Below are 22,625 nucleotides of genomic sequence, written 5' to 3' on the forward strand. Positions count from 1 at the left end.
TCTTAAGTTTTACTAACGTTTATTTTATTTTAAATCTTTACTATCACTTCTTATTTTCTACTTCCGGCCAGAATTATAAGCGTTAACGTATTTATGCAAAGTTTGTCTGGCGAGCGCCAAGTATTTAAGTTGTGGCTTTTTGCCAAGCGAGAGAGAGGAAGCAGTTAGTCGAAGCAGGCCGCTTACCTTAGAAGTTTTACTCAGTTGCTGGTTGCCTTCCAGGCCAGAGGTTTAATCCTCTTGATAACTTTTAACGTATTGTAGTGTTTCACAGTTCTCCTTACTACATACGGCTTCCTGTTAATATAAGGCCAATCTTCCACGTTTATTATTTTAAAGTTAAATTAGAGTTTAGTTTTATTTTTATATTTTTACGTTTAGACCACAAGTAGTGGGTCTTTGTATTCCGAAGTACGGAAGTTATTGTAAATAGAGAAAAATAAAGGGTTTTTGTATACCCTTCTTGTGTATCCTGTCTAATTCCCACAGTTATTGAACATAGCTTTAGTAAGCTCTCTGTTCCGAGTCAGGTCCTTGCATGTTCCCGAAGAAAGTAAGACGGAACATTGAACCTGATAGCCTTATCAGTTTTAGTTGCTTATTCTACTAGGTTTTGTTTTCTGTTGTGAGTAATTCCTCAAATCTATCCTCGTTTGAGGAAAAAATATTATAATAAACCTACACATGCATTTCTAAATTACAAGCAAACTCACTATAGATAAGATTAAACAATCATTACGTCTACTTCAGTACTTTTCAGTATAATAAGGCTTTCATTTCCTAACTAAATTTAAGAAAACTTTATTGGAAAAACTGCAAAATCCCTACCATTTTACTATCTACTCAAGAAAAATATAATATAATTAAATTGAAAAAAAAATTACTGAGTTTTATTTAAGATTTTGTAAATTTAAGGAACTCGTTGTGCTTTTTATAATATTGCAAGCTATAATGCAAATTTTAAACTCATAAATTAGCACTGAAATTACAATTTTAAAACAGGATTAATTATTTTTAATCATTATGCAACTGAATATATAATTACATTAAGTTTTAAAACTGTCATTTAATTTTCCATTGCTTAACACTCATGAAAGAATTAAAATTTACTCTTTTAAATAATTTAAAATTATTTAAAATTAAAAATTTAAAAAATGCGTATGCTTTTTAAAATATTACAAATAACACAAATATTATAGTCATAAATAAGCCCATTAGAACTGTAATTTGAATTTTAAGACTGGATTAATTATTTTTAAGTATTATTATGTAATTGAATATATAATCACAATAATTTTTAAAATTGTCATTTAATTTTCCATTTTTCACACTCATGTAAGATTTAAAATTAGCCAAAAAAAAAAAGCTGCCTTTTTTTAGTGTAGGATTAGCAAAAAAAAAAAAACTCTGTTGCTTTCAAAAGCAATCAGACACAAATCCCTCTTCTACAGAAGCCAAATATTTTTGCATAGAAGTTTTCGCAAATTTTTTTACTTTCTTGTACGAAGTAAAAAGGATAATCGGTAAAAAGGTAATCGCTAAAAGTTTCAGACAGCATATTTCAACGAAAATATCGATTTTGACCGCTATCGAATGAAATTTAACGATGTTTTTGCGTGATATCTGTACGTAAGGACAGAATAAAAGACTCTTTTCCTCCAAAAAAATATATATATAAAACTGCTTTAAAATGAATTCTGAAGAGAATTTTTCGTGGCGTCTGTTCGTACGTACGTATCTCGCATAACTCAAAAACGAGTAGCCTCAGAACGTTGAAATTTTGTATATAGGACTGCTATAATATGTAGATGTGCACCTCGTATTTTGGTTGCAATCGGCCGCACCAAACGTATATAAATATATTTATGTATATCCACTCGGCTCAGTGATCTCAGTTTCTTTACTCTTATATGTTTGTAAATTGTACATTACTTGCTTTAAAAATGATTGAATTATGTTGTTCTTATCTTCCGGTTAAGGTTTTTATGCCTTTAGTAAATCTGTATGCAATATTTTTAGAATTATCAACAATTTTAAAGTTGTTTAAGTGCCGCTAAGCCTAATGATTTTTCTTATGGCGGCCATTGCTTGTTTACATTTGAAACAGCAGAGTAGTGGATTTGTTGCCAATCTACAAAAACGTAGCTTCGCAACAACAAAGATAACGCCTTTCATTTATTATTGAGAATTAAATGATGCTTAATCCTTTCCGGAATTTTTTCGAGGAAATAAGTGTTTAAGATTTACTTCGTAATTTTTAATACAGATATTTTGGGGCTTTATGTATTTTTGCCTTGTCGCGAAGTGAGAACTGACTTGATTGAATGAGAAATACTAAATCGTCTGTGAAAACTGTTTCTTTTTTTTTTTTTTTTTTTTTTTTTTTTTTTTTCTTTTACACATCGTTCTAGCTTTATTATAGTACTTGAATAGAACATGTGGCAACGATTAGATAATTCTTTAAATGATACAAATTTTGTGCATTCTGAGTTATAATATGAACGAAATATAATACTGTTAAGTGAACTTAGCGCCAGAGTGTCGCTATGGTAAACAAATAGAGTGAATTTTAAAGAATGCGTTTATTTTATTGCGGTTTATGCGCTGTCGGCTAGGTAGATTTAATTCAATCCAATAAGTTTAAATAAAATGGAAGAAAAAATGCGTATAATTTAATATTCCATACAAGGAAGTCATGTGGTGTAGACATCAGATTTTTTAAATTCCTACTATTAGCTCACATTCTTCCTATGTCTTTTTCAAATGTTCAATCATCAATAAAAAAAAACATTTTGTTCAACCACTGAAGTTCAAATACATTTTTTTAAACTTGTAATAGAAGACACTCGAAGTTAACAGAGCTTTTCTCACATATTAAAGTTAATCTTCTTATTGAGTCCTGTTTATGGGAACTAAAGATAGGCTGTTTTTATTAAATATATTTATTATAAGACTTAAAAAAATGACCGTTTATTAGGAATTCTCCGGTGCTGTAAAAATTAATTTTATAACAACTTATAAATACACGCTGTACAAATGGGATTATATTATTCAACAAAAATAAGTGGCAACAGTAAAACGAGGTTCTAAAGATTTTTAAAGTGTATGGAATTAAAGATATATAGTTTTATAGAGTGGGATGAAGCGGATGTGATGTCCCATTGTTTCTCCCCACATTTCTATGTTAACGTCATAATAATATATGTTTAAAATGTAACCTTTGAGTCGCGTGAAATCATTACATGGAATATTATTTGAAGAACTGTACTGCTCATATCTCACTGGAAAGTGTCCTTGCAATAATGAAGTATTACAAGAGATTGTTAGAATGTGAAATTATAGACCACCACAAGCTTCATAAATTAGAAAAGAAAAATGTTAATAATGTTAATAAAAAGTAACTAAAATAAACATTTTCTTTGTTTCCCTAAAAAGGAATTGACTTTAAAAACATTTTTTTTATATTACTTATTTCTCTTGAAGAAGGGGCATCTCTGAGTACAGCTCTCGAAACCGATAGAATTTCATGCAAAACCTAAGTTAAAATAAGGTTGTATTTCTTTCCTGTAAATTTTAGATTTCGTTTTTTTCCTTTTTGATTACTCATGAAAGATTTTAAAACTTTTATAAATTTCAGGAAATTTTTTGCAATTTTTTTGTAATGCAATTAAATTTGTAAATGATATTTATCTGACATCGATTCATAGTATCAGGATCTAAAGAATCATAATACATGATATTTAAAATTTAATCAAATTATGTTACTACGACTGATAAATTATTAGTTATAAAACACGCACTCTTTTTTGAACGTGACTATTTGACAACAGTGCTTCTTTCGGGTTAACATAAAACGAAATGATTCAGTTTGTTTCGAGAGACAAACAGAATGATATTCCTCTACCAGAAATATATTTTTCTCTTAGTTGTAATACGTTCTTGAGAAAAAAAGGTAGTGTTTTCTCAAATTTTGCACAAAAAAAAAAAAAAAAAAAAAAAAAAAAAAAAAACATGTTTGGGGAAATGCATGAAAAATTACACTTCAAGGGCAAAGTCATTTGAATGTCATAGAAAATTAAAATATCTGAAGATGAATTGTCAACTCAGTTGCTCAATAATATAGTTACTGAGTTCAAAATATAGTTTGGCCGTCAAGCCTTTATAATTGAAGCTCCTAGATATATCATGGATATTCCAGATGTACAGGATATATCCTGGATATCCCAGATTTACAGAACATATCCTGGATATCCCAGATGTACTAGAAATCTTAAACATATCCAAAACTCCTGGAGTAGGAGACCTTCAACTCTTTATTCTGCATACAGGAAAGATCCTTTCTGTCATAGATGGGAAAAAGGTCACAACCAACTTACATATCATTTAAATCTTATAAGGTATTTCTCCCGCTTTCTTAGTAAGCCTTCGTGGTGTAGTGGTCAGCACGCTCGACGCGTATTCGAGAGGTCCGTGGTTCGAGTCCCGGGGAAGGCATTACATATTTTTCGTATCTCCTGCTTCGAAAATTCCTAATGACTCCACAGTGGCGCCCGAACTAAAAGAAGTGGTGGATGATGATTCTCCACAACCAGAATTTAGCGATTAGGTCCCCTGGTCCCCAGTCGCCCTTTAAAAGAGGAGCATATAAGGTATTTTCCCCGCCTTCTTAGCATGCTTTCGTGGTGTAGTGGTCAGCACGCTCGACGCGTATTTGAGAGGTCCGAGGTTCGAGTCCTGGTGAGGGCATTGCTCATTTTTCAGGTCTCCTGCTTAAAAAAATTCCTAATATCTCTACAATCTAAGGTCAAGAAAAATAAGCCAAGTGCCAGATTTCAGTTTAATCAAACAAAAGATGTTATGTAAGAGCTTTCTTCAGTTTATAGCATTTTTAACAATGTTTTGCTTTTCAAGTGCTTCTGAAATTCCCATAAAATGTTTTTAAGTTTAGTACAGACAGGTTTTGTAAAAGAGCAAGTTGAGAAATCTTAAATCATTCATCTTAAATCATAAATACCCTTCCAGGTCCCGACCATAATGCATCTTGAGTAAGTAATATTTCCCCCAGCCGCCTAGATGATATAGTGGTCAGGGGAGCCTTCTGCAAAGCCTTCTTCTACCAAAAGACCTGGGTTCGAATTCCGGGGAAGGCTTGCTTGTAACTGTCCGTTCCTTCGTAGGCCGCCTATTAAATGCCTCCGCACTAAAATGGCCACCATTTCTGAACCTTCGAGAGGCCATTGTCGAGTAGACAAGTGCCCTCCGTTGGATAAAAAAGAAATAATATAGAAAATAGATATTACTTTCCCTTTTAAACACCCACCAATCCCTGTACCAGAAGTATATAGGTGTAATACGTTCCTTTGGGTGAAAGCCCACAACGGATACGACGGCAACGAGGCAGCTGACCTCCTTGCAAAGGATACAACGACTAACATCAACAGTGAGGTAATTCATGTCTCGTCGCCCAAGTCTCATTTAAAATTTACACTGAATGCAATTGTCGACTCAAAGTGGCAAGGAGAGTCGGATTCTGCATTGCAAGACAGAAGAGTCCACAATTTTTTCTCAAAAACTGACAAAGAGGCACTGCACTATGACCATGTTCTGAATCAGTATATCACAGGGCACGGTCCTTTCCCCACCTACTTCCATGACAGAGGCATGTGCCCACAGATCTCTGCATATGTGGCGAAAGCGGTGACCCTGATCATTACATTTTTTACTGTAATCTAACAGACGGCAAACATCTGATCAAGCCTAACAACAATCTAATACCATTTAAGAAATATGCAATAAAGAACAGACACCTTAGGGCCAAAATCAGAGACGTTCTTATACATATCCAAAGACTCGGACTGGATATTTATCATATCTAATGCTTATTCATCTCCATATGTTACTAAACCATATTTGTCTTTTTTATTTTATTTTATTTTATTTATATTTTTTTTATTTTTTATTTTTCATTATTTATTTTATTTGTTTTATTTATTATTTTTTTATTTCATTTTAATGTTCCAACAGCTTCATTTATCTACGCAATGCTGATGGACGGGAGCTCCAAAGACTTACTTATTACACCTTCCGCCTTAGCAAAGACATTTATTCTTACATTTATGCTTTTGGAAGCATCAGTTGTTGAACTTTTCAAGGACACTCTTTTCTCAATATGATTTGTGTACACTATTAATACCAGAACTCAGTTATCTCAGCTCAAGTGGTTGATGGTAAAAAGAAGAGGGGCGGGAGAACCTCGGACCCCCCCCGGGGTGTTCTCCCTCAAAATTGGGGTGGAAAGTTTAACAGTTAGCTAGGTTCAGCAATACCTCAATTATCTGTGGTACTACGGAGGTGCTGGCCTAGCTTCTACCTGTACCTGTAATACATTCCTAAGTTGCAATACGTTACCATATATAAATGTATATTAATGTATAAGTGTACCATTTCTACTACTGTATATATAGCCACTTAAGATGATACACGATTACGATTACCATTATTCTTCATCTATCGTATAATGTACAAGTGCCTTTTCAGTATTTCATTTCCAATAATGTATAAGAGTTTAAGTGTATCATTTGTACTAATATATGTATATGTACAGCCAAGTAATGTAATACAAGAATATGTGTAAACATTAATTGTCATCGTTCACACTGATGCACAATTTTCATTCTCAGTGTATTCTGTCAACGTATAGGTGTGTGTGTATCATTTTTATTTATGTGCACATAGCCCAGTAAAATAATGTATGATTATGTGTTTTCATTTATCACCATCATTCGTATTACTATGCATGTATCGTTGTCAGAATATCACTGCTATTAATGTATAAGTGTTTATGCATACCATTTTTAGTAGTTTATGTATAGTCATACAGGATGACACACGATTTTACGTGTATTCATTAATTGCCATCTTCTGCATGAATGCGCCATTTGCATTATCAGTGTATCATTTCTTTTAATGTACAAGTGTTTATTGTTTGCCTATCTCATTAACGACTTAGACCAATATACATACCTTGTGTTTGGCGTACATTTAAATTGAAATTCCATTAATTTCGATGGCGAACAGAAACAGGTCCTCCTTTCGACAGGAGACAAAAGCATGCAGAATTTTCCCTATACTCCATGCTTTGTTTTTAATGTAAATGCGATCATGACTCCTCTGTTCTTTGTAGGTTTTTTTCCCTCCTGACGAAGAAGGACCTGTACCTTTCCACCTTCGAAACAGCAGAGTTGCAGTTAAAATTGACGCCGAACACAAGGTCGGGACCTGTTTCTGCTTAATTTTAAGTTCTTATGCCAAGTTTGATAGTGTACGAAAGGGAAGGTATTAGCAAATATAAATTTCAAATAATTATACTTAACGTAAATGGAAACATTTTCATGTTTTAAATGCTCTACATGAGGTATTTTCAAATTTAAAATATGTATTTTAGGAAAAACTATATCTTAGTAAAAAAATTCTTAGTGATATATTTAAACTATCATTTAAAATATATACATCTTAGGAAAAACAAAAAATCTGAAAGATTTCAGATTTTAATGGTCACCCAAAAGGACTCTTTTAAAAGTTTAATATAGTTTATGGGTATAGATTATATATAAAGCTGGTCCAAGTAGAAGAGCTAAATATTTTGTGGGATGTTAGATGAATATAAAACTGGACTAACATTGGAACATTACACACCTTCTCTATATTTAAAAAGTGAAAATATTGTTAAGGATTTGGTATTTAAATAGCTAGTGTTAGAATTATCAATAAAATTGTTTTATTCCACGTGCAGTGCAGTGCGTGACGAATATTAAAAGAAAGCTAAGCCGGAAAATTAAAAATATATTAGCACGTGCATTTAACATTTAATAAGTAAATATCTCTTTTTGATTTCGAGAAATTGCTAAAACAATCTCGCGCGTGATTTAAAGAGCTTATAAAAAGCAGGAAAACCTCTGAATTCAGTTAGTTGTTTGAAGAGTTTGTTTAGAAAACTGCTCTTGTTGACTAGCGAATTAGTTTTTTCTAGCTGTTTTGAATTAAATTCTATTGTACGTTTGAGTAGTTAAATGATAACTAGTGTGAGATATTGTAATACTGTATGAATATCTGAGGAAATTTAAGCATTTTGCTTTATATGTTTTGATAATAATAAATTTTGTTCATTTTTCATCGGACTTGTGCATTAAATTCCAAACGAATCCGTACGTACGCAACAATATACACTGAAGTGACAAAAGTCAAGGGATACCTCCTAATATTTTGTCGGTCCTCCTTTTGCCCGTCGAAGTGCAGCAACTCGACGTGGCATGGACTCAACAAGTCGTTGGAAGTGTCCTGCAGGAATATTGAGCCCTGCTGCCTCTATAGACCTCCATAATTGTGACGGTGCAGGGTTTTGGGCACGAACTGACCTCTTGATGATGTCGCACAAATGTTCGATGGGATTCATGTCGGGCGATCTAGGTGGCCAGATCATTCGCTGGAATTTTCCAGAATGTTCTTCTAACCAATCGCGAACAATTGTGGCCCGGTGACATAGCGCATTTTCATCCATAAAAATCCCATCGTTGTTTGAGTACGTGAAGTCCATGAATGGCTGTAAGTGATCTCTAAGTAGCTGAAGGTATCCATTTCCAGTCAATGATCGGTTCAGTTGCACCAGAGAACCGAGTCCATGCCATGTAAAAACAGCCCAGACCATTATGGAACAACCACCAGCTTGAACAGTGCCTTGTTGACAACTTGGGTCCATGGCTTTGTGGGGTCTGCGCCACACTCGAACCCTACTATCAGCTCTTACCAACTGAAATCGTGACTCATCTGACCAAGCCACGGTTTTCCATTCGTTTAGGGACCAACCGATATGCTCATGAGCCCACGAAAGTCGCTGCAGGCGATGTCGTGCTGTCAGTAAAGGCACTAGAGTCGGTCTTCTGCTGGCATAGCCCAAGGAAGACAAATTTCGCCGCACTGTCCTATCAGACACGTCCCTCGTACATTCCACATTGATTTCTGTGGTTATTTGACGCAGTGTTGCTTGTCTGTGAACATTGACAACTCTACGCAGACGCCGCTGGTCTCGGTCGTTAAGTGCAGGTGGTCGGCCACTGCGCTGTCCATGGTGGGAAGTTATGCCTCAAATTAGATACTCTCGACACACTCTTGACACCGTGGATCTTGGAATGTTGAATTCCCTAACGATATTCGAAATGGAATGACTCATGCGTCTACCTCCAACTACCATTCCGCGTTCAAAGTCTGTTAATTCTCGTAGTGCGGCCATAATCACGTCAAAGCCTCTTCACTTGAATAACTTGAACACAAATGAAAGCCCTGCCAAAGCACTTCGCATTTATACATTTTCTACGCGATATTACTGCCATCTGTATATTTGCATATTGCTATCCCATGACTTTTGTCACTTCAGTGTATATAACATACTCTATTAAATTATTTAAAGTTTTTAATTAAATATATCATGAATGAAATGCATTTTTATTTAAATCAATCCAAATAAAAACAAAATAGTAATAATAAAAAAAATGATAGCTTTCAGATTTTATATTACACACGAAGGGGCGTTCTTTTCACGGGAGATTCAAAACGGGATTTGAAAAGTTATACAGACATTGAAAGTCATTCGACGTAAAATACCGTTAGACAATGTAACGTCTTTTCATTGCTACGCTACCAACATAATAGTAAAAATAAATGTAAAGAAACCTTACGCATAAAATATCCGTGCTTGAAGACGCATGCGATGTTAATGGAATCGTTGAGTTTGTTAATCAAAAATTCATTACAGACTCATAAAATATGAAATAGATAATAAAACAAATTCCAAGTTTGGGTTTCTAGTTGCCCATATTCGAGCGGAGAACTACATTATTCAAAATTTGATGGCACCGTTGCTTTTTCGCAATGCAAGAAACATACATATATTCATGCAGATTCTTCATTATTTAATTTCTTTGAATATAATACAGGGCTCAAATATTTGGTGGCAATTAAAGTTTTTGATGCAAAATGCCAAAACGAAATTAATAATCCTTCTTCTGGGCTAAAAATTCTTCATTAAGAGAAAGGGATTTCAGAATTTTATTTCTGTTTTAGCTAGTTGGGAATAAAATTACTGTAACTTCCACTCCAAGTCTCCAATGGGAATAATTCTTTTCTTTTAGAATCTTTGTTTTGCTGATAGTCTCAAGCAGTCCTAAGCCATCTAATCAGAGGAACTAGCTAAAGCTATTATTAAAATTGCACTTACTTCCAAGGGCATTTGATACTCCTGGACAACATGTCGTTAGAATAAGAAGAATTGTCTGTAGAATAACAATACAACTGTCAAATAGGAGAATTTTTGAAAGCAATTTAGGACGACGCAAAATGCGAAAGCGAAATTAATATGCCTTGTGGGCTAATGCCCATTTAGACTTTTAGTATTTAGTATTATTTAGTAGCCCATAGTATTCTTAGGAACTGCATCTATTGGTTTTAAATTGCGCAGTCTTCAACAGAAAGTTGGTTAAATTTATTAGGATAATTAATATTTGTATTAAGGAATATAGCTTATTTCATTGTAATTTTTTTTCTCTTGAAAATATAAGATAAAATATCATTAATTATACTTTGCTTTTCAGAATTTTTTGTTTTTTGTATTCTTTTATGTTATTTATAGCACATTTCACTGTTTTTAAGATATTGAAAAGTTTTGAGTGATTTTTTTTAGGAAACAAAGTTCTTAACCGCCTTTATACCATTTGAGTTCTTAAGATTCTGCAAAGGGAAGTTGGTTAATTTATTTATTAGGATAATTAATATTTGTATTAAGGGATATTGCTTATTTCATTGTAATTTTGTTATACGTAATAACTTTTTTTTTTTATGAAGTTGTTCTGCAGAGTAAAATTCTACGCAGTTTTTAAATTTAACGTTTGGTGTTCCCTTCAGCCATTTTTCCGGTACATTTTAAAGCCAGACGAAGGCTGGCAGCGAAGCTGCTAGTTATTTAGTAAATAACAGACAAATTTAAATTTGAAAGATAAAAATATTACGTTTTTCCCGATGGCAACAGATTCAGAGAAAAACTGAAACAACACATTTAAAATGAATCAACGCCAATTCATGTTTCGTGCATAATAAGCCTTTTGGCCTGTAATGTAATGTTACATAAAACAATTAAACAAGTTATTAGAAATAAATGGAAGCTTAAATTCTGTCATACAAATTAAAACAGAATGTTATAGAAATGGTAGATATATGAATAAAGCGTATACTATTGAAGATGTAAATATTTGTTAAACATTGTAAAAATTATTTTTTCATATAATGATGATTTAACCGTTGCGCGTGTGATTGAAGAGAAAATATAAAGTTATTTTTTTTTCTTCACATACTGATTGCTCTAACTAATATTTAATTTTTTTAGTTATTTATTTCAATTCCTCGACGATCTTTATCTGCCCTATTAGTTAGACCTTTGTTATTCAGAGAACTTTTTCTGATTCTCAATACTTGTGTTATAAGGTTATTTTCTCTCTTTTTTTGCATGCCTTCGTGGTGTAACGGTCGCACACTCGGTGCGTATTCGAAAGGTCCAGGTTCGAGTCCCGGCGAGAGGATCGCTCATATTTTATGTTTCCTGCTTCAAAATAATCTAATGACTCTTCAATGGCGCCCAAATTAAAAAGTGGTGGAGGATGATTCTTCACCATATGGATTTGGCGGTTGTGTCCCCAAATCTTCAGTCGTCCTTTAAAAGGAGGAGTATATATTTGCTCCCCCCTTTCTGCATGATGTAACGTGATGTAACGGTAGCACACTCCGCGCGTATTCGAGAGACACAGGTTCGAATCCCGTCGAGGGAACTGCACGTTTTTACGACTCTTGCTTAAAAAAAAAATAAATAAATAAAATAAATAACGGATCTTTAGTGTTGCTTTATTATATAAAATTTGAACTTAAATTAGCTTTTTTATTTTAGTCATTTCTGAACAAGGAATCCTTCCTTCCTGAAAGATTCCTTGTTCCCGAAGAATTTCTCATCCCTGAAGGATTCCTTCCTTCATTCCTAAAGAGGAATTCTTCTGAATGAGGAATCCTTCACATGATACGGTAAATAAACTGGTTCCTAGAAAATACCGTGTTGTGTGAAACCGTGTTGTACGAGACTGAAAACTCACATAAAACAGAAAGTTGCATTCAAAACCTTTCGAAAAGCAAAATATTTTTTTAATGTTTCTCACTGTTTCCACATTTAAAATTAGATTTTTGGCAGTATCAGATGCCTTTTCTACTTTCAACAAACGATTCAAAATTCGTATTTTTATTTCCAAAGAAAAGCATTTTATTTTGAAAGCTGTTTCCTTATTTTCAGATATAGTTTGGAAATAAGGTATTATTTCCCAGTAATTACTCTTAAACACGATAAAGCTAATTAATAAGACATGCCTAAAACGTTTGTTAAAAAGTGTTTCCGAAATCTAATAATAAAATTGATACAATCTACAAACTGAGCACTTGGCGGACAAGACACATACTGTGTCAGAGATGTGCACGACTTAGTGTCAAATGAATTTCGATGAAAGAAAATGCAGATGTTTGCGAATTTATTAGCCCAAATGGGCGTTACACATAAGGGTTATTAGTTTCGAAACGGCATTCTGCGTCAAATCGCTATAAACAGCTGTATCACTTTTCGGATTATTGAGAACAAATATTATCGTCCTGTATTATATTTAAAGAAACTAAATAATGAAGAAACTGCATGACTGTATGTATGTTTCTCTCAGTGTAGAAAAAAACAACGACAGCTAGAGTCATCCAATTTTGAATAACGCAGTTCTCCACCCGAATATGAATACCTGCAAGCCCTAATTTGGAATTTGTTTTATTGTGTATTTTATATTTTGTAAAAATTTAATGATTTTTTGATTAAAAAACACAGCAATTTCAACAAATTCGCGGCATAAAATAACGATATTTTTAAGCAAAAAATCTGAAGATTAAATTCGTTTGGAATTAGTTATAAACAATGCTTTCACCCAAAATTAGATAACTGATAATATTAAAATAAAAAAATGAGATAAAAATCTGAAAGCTTTCGGATTTTATATTACGCCCAAAGGGGCATTTATTAACGTTTCTCATGTTACCTTTACTTATTTATCGTACTGAAATTTCATGTTCTTCGCACTTAAACCATAAAATTCAATTAAGAGCAATGTCACAAAATCATTTTTAAAATGAGCATGTCTTTAGAATTTTAGATACACAGTCTCGTGCTCTGGAAATATTTTTTTTTTTTTAATCCAGCAGTGGCAACACTGTAGGGAATAAAACATACTATATACCTCCAGAGCACTTGAACCATAAAATTCAATTTAAGAGAAATGTCACAAAATAATTTTTAAAATGAGCATGTCTTTAGAATTTCCGATATACAGTCTCGTGCTCTGGAAATAATTATTTTTACTCCAGCAGTGGCAACACTGTAGGGAATAAAACACACTATATATCTCCAGAGCACTTAAACCATAAAATTCAATTTAAGAGCAATGTCACAAAATAAATTTTAAAATAAGCATGTCTTTAGAATTTCCGATACACAGTCTCGTGCTCTGGGAATCATTTTTTTAATCCAGCAGTGGCAACACTGTAGGGAATAAAACATACTATTTATCTCCAGAGCACTTGAACCATAAAATTCAATTCAAGAGTAATGTCACAAAATAAATTTTAAAATAAGCATGTCTTTAGAATTTTCGATACGCATTCTTGTGCTCTGGAAATATTCTTTTTTTAATCCAGCAGTGGCAACACTGTAGGGAATAAAACATACTATATACCTCCAGAGCACTTGAACCATAAAATTCAATTTAAGAGAAATGTCACAAAATAATTTTTAAAATGAGCATGTCTTTAGAATTTCCGATACACAGTCTCGTGCTCTGGAAATAATTATTTTTAAGCCAGCAGTGGCAACACTGTAGGGAATAAAACATACTATTTATCTCCAGAGCACTTAAACCATAAAATTCAATTTAAGAGCAATATCACAAAATAATTTTTAAAATGAGCATGTCTTTAGAATTTCCGATACACAGTCTCGTGCTCTGGAAATAATTATTTTTAAGCCAGCAGTGGCAACACTGTAGGGAATAAAACATACTATTTATCTCCAGAGCACTTAAACCATAAAATTCAATTTAAGAGCAATGTCACAAAATAATTTTTAAAATGAGCATATCTTTAGAATTTCCGATACACAGTCTCGTGCTCTGGAAATAATTTTTTTAAGCCAGCAGTGGCAACACGGTAGGGAATAAAACATACTATTTATCTCCAGAGTGCGAAACTGTCTATTCTAAAGATAAGTTCTTTAGAATAGACAATCTAATTCTAAAGATTAGAAATATTAAAGATAAATTCTATTGAAAATTCTAAAGATAAGTTAGAATCGTAAATTCTATATTAATTCTTCTAATTCTAAAGATAAGTTCTTTAGAATAGACAGTCAAATTCTAAAGATTAGAAATTTTAAAGATAAATTCTATTGAAAATTCTAAAGATAAGTTGGAATCCTAAATTCTATATTAATTCTTCTAATTTTAAAGATAAGTTCTTTAGTATAGACAGTCTAATTCTAAATATTAGAAATTTTAAAGATAAATTCTCTTGAAAATTCTAAAGATAAGTTGGAATCCTAAATTCTATATTAATTCTAATTCTTCTAATTCTAAAGATAAGTTGGAATCCTAAATTCTATATTAATTCTTCTAATTCTAAAGATAAGTTGTCTAAATTCTTAGATAAGTTGTCTAAATTCTTAAGATAAGTTGTGAAATTTTAAATATAAGCAGATTTTAAATATTTTTAGTTCAATGTGGTGTTAGCCAAAATGCTCTCGAAACTTGTATGTGTCTATAAATGGAAAAAGCGTCCGTTTACGTGCAATATAAAATCTGAAAGCTTTCAAATTTAATTTATTTTTTAATTTTTGGGAGTATAAATAAATAGCTTGTTACTCCACACAGGATGGCATAATAAATAACTTAATTTTGTTAAATTCATGGAATAAAAGTCGTGTTATCGAAATATGTACGCACATAAAGTGTTATAAGACAGTATATACGCATATCCATTTCAAAGGCGTTGCAGCGCTATCTGAGTATTTCTACAGTTTTCTTATTGTGTAAGAGTGAAATTGTGTGATTAAGAGACCTAATTTGGAATTTGTTTACCTGTGTTATAAGAGAGATACCTGTATTATAAGAGAACCTGTGTTATAAGAGAGATACCTATATTATAAGAGGGATACATATGTTATAAGACTGGGTACCTGCGTTATAAAAGTAATATCTGCTGTAAGAGGGATATCTGTACAGAGGGATTTCTGTTATATATGATACCTGTACCATAACATGAAGTAAGAGGAAATTAAAAATTATAAAAGTAACCTCATTCCATCCAGTTCCTAACTGATATTTTTGATGCTTCTGTACATGCTACTTAACCCTTTGCGGCACAGTGTGTCCGGTCTGGACACACCTAAAATTTTCCTTCTGTACGCACAGAAAAATTGAATGAAAAAGGATGCATAGGTTACTATAGGTTACTCTGAACCTTCTTTATTTACAGTAGATGGCAGCTCAACACAAACCAGTCCATATATTTTAGCCATGTTTAGTTTTTTAAGACCCACATTTTTCAAAGACATTTTCCAGATTTTTTTTAGGGTATAAAAGGAATTGTTTGAAAAGAAATTTCTAGGTTATTTTTTGGCTGTATGCTAATCTCCTTATTCTATATTAGTTTTAATTTTTACCTTGAAATCTTGCCTAAAATCAAACGGCGAACTCTAGGTGTGCCCAGACCGGGCTCACCGATCATCTAGGACAACTGAGATTCTGCATTCTTTGTTTCTCCGCATCTCATCGGTCAGTCCATTGACAACAATGCTCGTTTCAGCACTCTTTTCGAAGCTCTATTCAATTAGTGTGCCCACTTTGGGCACACACACAGAATTAAAACGATAAGTATTATCTTCACAGAATTTTACTTGTGTACTCCTCTAGGCCTAATTAGACTGCCTACATTTTTTTTAATCAAAACTCCGACTTTAAAAGGTAGCGTGCCGTAAAGGGTTAAAAATATAAAAAATGAAACTATGCTGAAAGTGTCGTAAAATTTACATTCTTCTCAATCTGATAACTGCTATAAAAGTATCCACTTAATTCATATAACCGCTCTTAAGTTCTTCGTAGTCTATACAAAATAACAATTGTATTACATTAGAATTAAGCGATGAAATTCGGTTCTCTGTACATTAGATTTGTTTACAGGAAATATCCTCACGGAAATCATCTGTTTTCGAAAAATATTTGAACAAGCAACATAACTTTGTTTCAAAAAGGAAGTAATTAAAAATGCAAATTTTAAAATTATGCTAATGTGCTGATGTTGCAAGAGAAACTCTAATTTCGGAGATTAAAGGATTATTAGTGTTCTTAAATTTCATTGGGAATTAATAGATACATGAAATACAAAATGTTCCAAAAATTTTACAATAGTAAATCCTGTAATTGAATTTACTAGATTTGAATTTAACGAGTAGGACTGGAAAACGAATTCGCGGCATAAAATAACGAGATTTTTAAGCAAAAAATCTGAAGATTAAATTAGTTTGGAATTAGTTATAAACAATGCTTTAACCCAAAATTAGATAGCTGATAATATTAAAATAAAAAAATGAGATAAAAATCTGAAAGCTTTCGGATTTTATATTACACCCAAAGGGCCGTTTTTTAACGTTTTGCGTGTTGCCTTTACTTACTGTAATTAATAGTAACTTATCGTACTGAATTACTACTGAATTGTATTGAATTTAATTACTGTAACTTATCGTACTGAAATATGATATTCTTCGCCTTTCAAACATAAAATTCAATTTAAGAGCAATGTCACAAAATAATTTTTAAAATGAGCATTTCTTTAGAATTTCCGATACACAGTCTCGCGCTCTGGAAATATTTTTTTTTTTTCCCGTAGTCTTGCCATTGCTTGCTTCGAAATCGTTGAACTTCTTAATCAAAAACTCATAAACCCTTTACAAATATGAAATAGAGAATAAAACAAATTCTAAACTCCAAACTGGAGCTTCCGGATGCTCATGTTCGGGTGGAAGATTATGTTATTCAAAATTGGATGGTTCTAAGTACCGTTGTCTTATCACAGTTTTAAACATACATACATTTATGCAGATTCTTCATTATATACTAATTTCTTTAAAAATAATGAAGGGCTCTAATATCTGCTGCCAACAATTTAAAAGTGATTCGTCGTTTATAGTGAATCAACGCAAAATGCCAAAACGAAATTAATAGCCCTTCTGGGCTAGTAAAATAAAAATTCGAAATAATGGATAATTTTCCATCATTAAATAACAAAATTAACGTCGAAATTCGCATGAATAAAGAGTAAAAATATTTTTTTAAATCACAGGTGATTCATAATATTTCTTCGTCTAAATCACAGTTTTTTTTTTCTTTTAATAGTGAAAATTCCATATTTTATTCCACCAGGATGATTTGGCATTTATAATTTAAGTTATTTTATACCTATTATTTGAACACAAACTAACAAATATTATAAAGTATAATTTTAACTTGAAAATAAATTTTGAGGTTAAATAAGAAATCACATACTTGAAATTTATTCACCAGGTAACAAGAGTCTTATCCAACATTTCTCGAAGAAAACATTCGAACTAAAACACGAACAAAAATTCATTCCATTCCTCGGAGTTCCTTTACGTAACAGTTACAAGGAAAGTTATCGAACACAGAAAAAAAAGAAAAACAAGAACTCACTTTCGCTTTTGCTCTCTTCCGTTCTCTTAGAGGCCGTTGGAAAATATCGTCATCACTCGAACTGCACCAACCACGGAATGAGAACTAAACTACCGGCCAGCTCGCTTTCCATTTCACGTGACCCGAACACTCACTCTCCTACTCTCCACCACCCACCCTGTTTGACCGACTGGGGAGTACGATGAAAAAAAAAAAATGAAGAAAAAATTGTCTTGCCTGCAGTTCTCTACAAATCTCGTTCATGCTGGATATATCGCTTACAGCGGTATTTCGAAGCAGCAGGTTGCGACATGTGATAGCAAAAAGGATTTCTGCTCCAGTGATGAAGTTTACCGACTTCTCGCGACTGGAAATTTTCACACAGATCGTCGGTCGCTGCAGACATGTGTTGAGCAGGGCAGGATTTAAAAATTTTAAAGACCCTGAGCCAGGAATCTCTCAATTTTTTGTACTTCCCGAAACTTTTTTGTACTTCTTTAACTTCCTCTACTTTTGGGTACAGCTTCCCCAATTCTTTGTACTTCCCCAACTTTTTTGTACTTTTTTATTTTACATAACTTTTTTTTTAAAACTTCCCCAACTTTTTTGTACAACTTCTACTTTTTTGTACTTCCCCCAACATTTTTATACTTTATTAACTTACTGAACTTTTTTGTACAACTTCTCCAATTTTTTGTACTTCCCCAACTTTTTTGTATTTTTTATTTTACCTAACTTTATTGTACATCTCCCCCAACTTTTTTGTACAACTTCAACTTTTTTATACTTTTTTATACTTTTTTAACTTACCCAACTTTTTGGTACAACTTCCTCAATTTTTTGTACTTCCTCAACTTTTTTGTACATCTTCAAATTATTTGTACTTCCCCAATTTTCTTGTACTTTTTATTTTATCCAACTTTTTTGTACAACTTATTTGTACTTCCCCAACTTTTTTGTCCTTTTTATTTTACCTATCTTTTTTGTGCAACTTCCCCAACTTTTTTGTACTTTTTTAACTTACCCAACTTTTTGGTACAACTTTCCAAATTTTTTGTATTTTTTCTTTTACCTAACATTTTTGTACATCTCCCCCAACTTTTTTGCACAACTTTAACTTTTTTGTACTTGCCCAACTTTTTGTACTATTTTAACTTACCCAACTAATTTGTACTGCTTTTAGTTACCCAACTTTTTTGTACGTTTTTAACTTTACCTAACTTTTAGTACAACTTCCTCAACTTTTTGCTACTTCCCCAACATTTTTGTACTTTTTTAACTTACTCAACATTTTTGCACAACTTCCTCAACCTTTTGTACTTTTCTGTACCCAACTTTGTTTTTACCCAGGCACGTTCTACAAACAACTGACAGGCTAGGATTTTTTTTCTGGAAACAGCTCACGGGCTAGAATTTTTTTAACAAAATTAAAAATATTTAAAACAAATTTTAAATTTCTTTTCTAAATATTTGACGAAACATACATAAAAAAAAAAAAAATGTCTGAAAGGTTTCACATTGCAGTAGTCGGCCAAAACTGTTTGTTAAAGTTTTTTACACCCTCACACAGCTAGTAATCTACCAATATGCTGTTGCACTCACTCCTGCTAACCCTTTTTTTAGCCCAAAAGGTCTTGAATTGGATATGAGCCTTAAAACGGTATTTTGCTTTGAATCACAATAAACGGCGTAATACTTTTCAAATTGTTGCCACCAGATATTATCGGTCTGTATTATATTTCAAAAAATTAAACAATGGAGAATCTGCATAATGTATACATGTTTCTAGCAATATGAAAAAACAAAGGTACTCAGAGCCATTGAATTTTGAATAACGTAGTCCTCCACTCGAACATGACCACTCGGAAGCCCAAATTTCGAATTTTGAATTTGTTTTTTTTTTTTTAATCTATTTTTTATTTTGTAAAACTTAACGAAATTCTGGTTAACAAACTCAACACTTTCAGAGCGAGCAGTTTCAACACTATACGGAATAAAAAACTTTTACCTCTAGTGCACCAGACCGTCATCTGGAAATTCTAAAGATATGATGTGTTTAAATATTTTGAGATTTTTGCTGTTGAATCGAATGTTACGTGGCGTACGCGCCAAGAACATGATATTTAATAAATAAAGCAAACATACGAAACATTAATAATAAAAAGACAAGAAAAGTATTTTAAAGTCATCTTAGTAAGAAATCTGAACATCGATGTGATGAACTGAGAAAGGCTGAAAAAAAAAATAAAAGAAGAGAAAACAGAAAAATGTATGCCACTGTATTGGACGCTATGCTTCTTTTTACATCTTTTATAATTTTGTAGTTGAATTTGATATTGCGTACAGTGCGAAGGAAATGATGCTTATTAATAGTATAAGGTATTTCTTCCGCCTTCTTAGCATGCCTTCGTGGTGTGGTGGTCTGCACGCTGGGCGCGTATTCCAGAGGTCCGCAGTTCGATTCCCGGCGAAGGCGCTACTCATTTTTCATCTTGCCTGCTTCCAAAAATACCTAATGTCACTATAGTGGCGCCCGAACTAAAAGGGCGTTGGATGAAGAATCTCCACATCCAGGATTTGGCGATTGGATCCCCTAAAAACTCCAGTCGCCCTTAAAAAGGGGAGTATGTAAGGTATTTCTCCCACCTTCTTAACATGCCTTCGTGGTGTGGTGGTCTGCATGCTGGGTGCTTATTCCAGAGGTCCGTGGTTCGATTCCCGTAGAAGGAGTTGTTGATTTTTCATCTTGCCTGCTTCCAAAAATATGTAATGTATCTAAAACAGAGCGAAAATGATTTAAAAAAATGGTTTAGCAGGATTGAGCGTAACAGCAAACTGGTAAACTGCGAGCACAGCAAGAGAGTAAAAAACCTTAATTAACACTTTTGTGCGACTGTTTGAATCTGAAACCTTTTTCTTTTTTTTTCCCTCGAAATGTAGATAAACTTGAACGCGCTTGTTTTTTTTTTTTTTTTTTTTTTTTTTTTTTTTGTTTGTTTTTTTTTTTTTTAGTCCAAAGGGATTTGAATCCCGAAGGACTATTAGTTTCGTTTTGGCATTTTGCGTCGGACTCATAAATGTCGGTTCCCTTTTCAAACTGTTGCCACAAAATGTTAGAGTCCTGCATTATATTTGAAGAAATTAAATAATGAAAAATCTGCATAAATGTATGTATATTTCTCGTATTGTGATAAAACAACGGTACATAGAGTCATCGAATTTTGAATAACGTAATCCTCCAACGAATATGAGCATGTGGAAGACCAAATTTGAAATTTGAAATTTGTTTTATGATCGATTTCCTATTTTTTAAAACTTTGACGAATTTTTGATTAACAAACTCAAGGATTTCAAAGCGAGCAATGGCAACGTTGTGCAGAAAAAACATTTTTATCTCCAGCGCGTGAGTCTCTGTATCGGAAATTCTAAAGATATGCTCGTTTTAAAACTATTTTGCGATATTGCTCTTGCACTGGATCTTATGGTTTAAGTGCGAGGAACACGATATTTAATAAAGAAAGGTAACACACAAAATGTTAAAAAACGCCCCTTTGGACGTAATTTAAAATCTCAAACATTTCAGATTTTTTTTTTTTTTTTTTTTTTTTTTTTTTTTTTCGTTGAGTTTGTTCATCAAAAATTCGTTAAAGTATTATAAAATATGAAATCAGTAATAAAACAAATTCCAAATCCAAATTAGGGCTTCTAGATACCCATATTTGGTGGAGGATTACGTTATTCAAAATTAGATGGCTCTAGAAACCGTTGTTTTATCAGAATGGGAGAAACATACATACACATTCCTCATGATTTAATTTCTTAAAACATAACACAGGGCGATTGATCACAACAATTTGAAAAGTGAAACGTACATTGAACGTTTTCAGCGCAAAATGCGAAAATGAAAATAATAATTAACGCCCTGAATTAATAATAATCGCAAAATGCCAAACGATTATTATTAAATCAGGGCTATCGCCCTTTGGGCTGAAAATACGGTACTTTTTAGCAAATAATGCAAACTCAGTAAAAGATTAGTAAGCGAAAGGAAAAACCTATTCGGAAAAAATACGGTATTTGTTAACAAATAACTCAAATTCAGTAAAACATTAGTAAAAGAAAAAAACAAAAGTACGCGAAACAATTTAATAAAAAAAAAATCTGAAAGATTTCAGATTTTAAATTAAGTCGAAAGGGGCGTTTTTTTAACATTTTGTGTGTTACTTTTATTTATTAAATATCATGTTCTTTTCACTTAAACCATAAAATTCAGTACAATAGCTATGTTACAAAATAATTTTAAAATGAGCCTATCTTTAGAATTTCCGATACACAGTTCCGCGCACTGGAGATAAAAAAGTTTTTTTGTTTTCCCCGTAGTGTGTTGCCATTGCTCGCTTTGAAATCCTTGAGATTGTTAATCAAAAATTCGTTAATGTTTTACAAAATATGAAATCGATAATAAAACAACTTCCAAATTTCAAATTGGGTCTTAAACATGCCCATATTTGTAGGAGAATTACGTCATTCAAAATTCGATGGCTCTAAGTACCGTTGTTTTATCACAATGCGAGAAAAATACATACATTTATGCAGATTTTTCCTTATTTAATTTCTTCAAATATAATTCAGGACTCTAAAATTAGGTGGCAACAGTTTGAAAAGTGAAACGGACATTTATAGTGTGTAGGGTTTATATTTATTTTAACTAACATTTATTTTAAGTTATCTTTCTTGTCTAGCCTTTACTTTCCCCTAGAATTGCCAAAGCTA

At 32.5% G+C, this 22,625-nt stretch overlaps 1 protein-coding gene across 2 annotated transcripts in view; it reads right to left on the minus strand.

Annotated features, from left to right (window-relative positions):
- The window catches only part of LOC118195459 (clavesin-2-like), a 233,562-nt gene extending 215,539 nt beyond the window's left edge, over positions 1-18,023 (minus strand). Inside the window, exons 1-2 of one of the 2 annotated variants that reach the window (XM_085826576.1) lie at positions 17,874-17,953; positions 17,709-17,770 (exon numbers count right to left, since the gene is read on the minus strand). The gene's annotated coding sequence lies outside the window, so the exon portion shown is untranslated. Of the gene's footprint in view, positions 1-17,708; positions 17,771-17,873 lie in introns of both variants that reach the window. The other variant, XM_085826575.1, reaches the window with a different exon arrangement.
- Between the last annotated feature and the right edge of the window lie 4,602 nt (positions 18,024-22,625).

This window comes from Stegodyphus dumicola, chromosome 11, assembly GCF_044657685.1.
Source record: "Stegodyphus dumicola isolate Sdum_Otavi_A_Nest chromosome 11, ASM4465768v1".
NCBI lineage: Eukaryota > Metazoa > Arthropoda > Arachnida > Araneae > Eresidae > Stegodyphus > Stegodyphus dumicola.